Source organism: Dipteris shenzhenensis, chromosome 30 (genome assembly GCF_047967505.1).
Source record: "Dipteris shenzhenensis isolate YYH24624 ecotype China chromosome 30, Dip_SZ_1.0, whole genome shotgun sequence".
NCBI lineage: Eukaryota > Viridiplantae > Streptophyta > Polypodiopsida > Gleicheniales > Dipteridaceae > Dipteris > Dipteris shenzhenensis.
The window spans coordinates 8217976-8221910 of NC_141625.1; the positions used below are offsets into that span (position 1 = coordinate 8217976).

General features: G+C 45.7%; 1 pseudogene; it reads left to right on the forward strand.

Annotated features, from left to right (window-relative positions):
- Positions 1-1545: 1545 nt before the first annotated feature.
- LOC147881670 (chlorophyll a-b binding protein CP26, chloroplastic pseudogene) lies at positions 1546-2078 on the forward strand (annotated as a pseudogene).
- Positions 2079-3935: the final 1857 nt, after the last annotated feature.

Below are 3935 nucleotides of genomic sequence, written 5' to 3' on the forward strand. Positions count from 1 at the left end.
CATGGTTGTCAAATAAATATCCAATTGTTTCTTTGTCTTCGACTGAAGCAGAATATAGATCAATCACCACAGGTGCATGTGAGGCTATATGGATTAGAAAACTATTGTCAGAAATAGATTACTTTGATGAATCAAAACCAATAACAATATACTGTGATAATCAATCGGATCAAGCATTGGCCAAGAATCTAGTATATCACTCCAAGACAAAGCACATTGATGTTAGAGAGCACTTCATCAGAGAAAGAGTGTTACTTGGTGACATCACGTTGTAGCATTGTGATAGCAAAGAGAATGTTGCAGACACCTTTACCAAACCACTCGGTAAAGAGCTTTTTGAGAAATGCCAACAAGCTCTTGGTTTGACACAGAGGAAGGACATTCCCATTAAAGGGGTGTGATGGAATGTAATGCTCAGTCCTTCTTTGATTCCCAAGAAACATCATCTTGAGGGAAGGACTACTTCATGATGTTGATCTTGAGGAAAGGTGTTAAGAGACCATGCTCAACATCATGTGATTACATGTGCATAGCACTATCAAATATAGAGTGCTATAAAGGAAAGGGTTAGATGTTGAGAGTTCACGCTCAACATCATGTGATTATGTGTGCATAGCACCATCACGTGATCATATGTGCATAGCACTAACCTTATAGAGTGCTATAAAGGAAAGGGTTAGATCCCCTAACCCTAACCCTAAAAGGGTTTGTATATATTCTATTTTTTCAACTAATTCTAGTGTACAGTTAGTCATTTGTAGTGTGCTCTCTAGCTGTGCCCTCTCTCCTCATCTCCACTCTTCTTCTCTCCCCTCTTCATATTTTGTCATGGTATCAGAGCATGGTTCTGCCTTCCGCTGAAGTGCCATCCTTATTGTGAGAGAGATTGAGAGGGATTGAGTGTTCTCTTCCGTGAGAGACTTTCATTCATGTGATAGAAAATTTCCGTCATTTGTTTCCGTCCATACATTTCATGAGAGACTCATGAGTGATTTCTTTGTGAGGGCTTGAGAGTTCTTTGAGAGAGTTTCCGTTGAATTCTACTCATATTCCATTCTGTTACGAGAGTTCATGCCTTGAGAAGTTTCTGTTGAGAGAGAGAGAGACCTTGAGTGTTTTCTGAGTTTGTAAGGTTCTTTGTGATTCAATCTCCTGTGTGAGAGAGGTTCCTGCACCTTCTATTACTCTAGCTACAAGGCTCCTAAGCACTCCGACAGCGCGCCTCTCCTCCACAAGCCTCTAAAGCTCCAATCGTCAACTATGGGTAGGCTGAGACAACTCTCCAACTATGACTCGGCACACCTTCTATAAGGCAAACGACCTTGATATTCTGCACAGCGCCAAGCACCTGGGCAACCTTCTCCAAACGGGCTCCAATGAGCTTGCACGTAGTGAAGCTCCTAAGCAGCCAATTCTCTACAACTCCAACGAGCTCGACACAGCTCCAACGGGCTCCTCGTTGCAATCAAGAGACCCTCCAACAAGCTCACAAGAGGCTCCTCCAACGGACGGCGCACCTTCAGCGCCAGGCTCCTAGCTTAACGAATGCCACTTTCAGCAACCAAACCTACTGCCAAGGCCAACAAAGCCCCTTCCAACCCCGAGCTCGCCAAGTGGTATGGCCCTGACCGAAGAATCTATCTTCTCGAGGGTCTTCTTGACAGATCTGAAGTCCCTGCCTACCTCACTGGCGAGGTTCCTGGCGACTATGGCTTCGATCCCTTCAGTTTGAGCAAGAAGCCCACCGACTTCGACAAATACCAAGCATACGAGCTTATCCACGCTAGATGGGTGATGTTAGGAGCTGCTGGCTTTATCCTTCTCGAAGCGTTTAACAAATTTGGTACTTCTTGCGGACCTGAGGCAGTCTGGTTCAAAACCGATGCCGAGCCGATGCCCTGCTCCTCAAAGGTGGAGCGATCGAATGCTTCGGAGCTAAAGTGCCTGTAAACCTCATCGTCGTAGTGATTGCGAAGGTCATCCTTATTGGTGGTGCTGAATATTACCGTGCCAACGATAACCTGCATGCAAGCCTCACCTGCAATAGGCTCCAAGCTCTCGCAATGACTAAGGCTTAGCCAACAGGCTGCCTCCATCAATGGCGCCATCTCCAAGGCTCACAGAGCTTCGAAGTTGACGGAGATCCCGACGGATTCTAGTGATTCCATCGACGGACTTGTTTCAATTTTCTGGTCACCTCCTAGCACCACGTGGCAGAGAGGGAGGATATCCCTTATCCTCAACCTCATCACACACTGAGGTGTGGTTAGCCAAATGACACGTGGCATGCTGCCACATCACCTTATCTTGAAGGCCACATCACCACATTGGCCCTAGTGCCACATCACTAACTACGTGGTATCTTATCATGCCACATTAGCACCTAGCAACCTATGTGCCACGTCATCACCAATTGACACGTCATCAGCCACATCACCTTGTTGACATCATCTATGCCACCTCAGCATTGCCACCTCAGCAGTCCAGTCAGCATTGACCCTCTATAGGCACAGTCCCTTGCCAGGCACACTGTGCACACACTGCATGTGCACACTCCTGCCACCTTAGCACAGAGCTTCACTGGCACACCTCTTGCTAAGCACAGTGCCACATCATCACTGCATATGACTCACAGTGACACATCATCATTGAGCACCATTTGCACTCCTTTTGCCCCTCCACCTAGATCAAGTCATATCTCTTGATCCAGGAAGAATTTGAGGGCGCTCCAAAAAGAAAAGTCGCTCGTTTTTTTGTGCTCTACGCGCTCGTTACATCACACGCTTTTGGTGCAAGTTACACTCACATTTGTGCCTCGCCGACAAAACCACTTCCTTCACGCACATTTGCCTCTACATCGACGCATCTGACTTAAAAAGAACAAAAGAAAAGGAATTATTTGCTGCTCTTTCATCGATCAATGGTTGGTTTAGATCTAGATCAGAGTAGACTAGATCGCCATAGAGGGGACGCTTTGAATTTCCCCAAGTTGCCAATCTAAGCCATGCCCGAAATTCCCGACTAGTACCTACTCAGAGTCAGTCCATACGCTCACATCCGATTTCACATCATTACATTACCTGAAACCTTACGTTCATCAATTCAGTGAGTAGACTTCAGAGTTCAGAGGCATTGCAGATTGATTCAGTGGGCAGATAGCACTTGATTTCACACACACATGCCACCATTGTAAAGCCTATTCGGCTATCTCACGGCATCGTGCACATCATTTTTCAGCCTTGTAAAGCCTCTTGGCTATTCCCGGCATCATTGCCACAAGCCTTGTAACACAGATCAGATTTTATATACTGCAGTTCTATCTTCACCGATGGTACAGAGATTTCACTTGGCATCTTCAGTGTATTTGCAATTGATTCATACAGAGTTTTCCAGGACACTTTTTGAGTACATTGTTTGCACCATGTCGACTAGCAACCTCAATCTGGAGGCATCTGCTAAGTTAGACAACTCCAATTATGGTAAATGGAAATACCGAATGGAGACCATTCTTGTGCTTCAGGACAAATGGGAGTATGTCAATGGATCTATACCCATTGGCCGATCCAACCACCAGTAGCTCTACTCCATCTGTTGTCACAGCACTAGCAACGGGATCTACATCTACACAAAAAGTTTCCGCACCAGTAGCAAATCCTGCCATTGCCCGAGCTCAAGCAGAATGGGATAAGAAAGACAAGTATGCCTATCACCTGATCAAGCAGAATGTGCAAGATGTCATGCTAGGACAGCTCAACACAGTCAAGACATCAAAAGAAGCATGGGATATGTTCGCAGCTCTCTACGAGTCCAAGAACACATCCAGGATTCTCACCCTGAGAAACCAGATCAACCAGAGTTTCCGCAATAGCAATTAAACCAGTCATGCTTATGTACTCCGCATCAAAGACTACAACAATCAACTTGCAGTAGCAAGA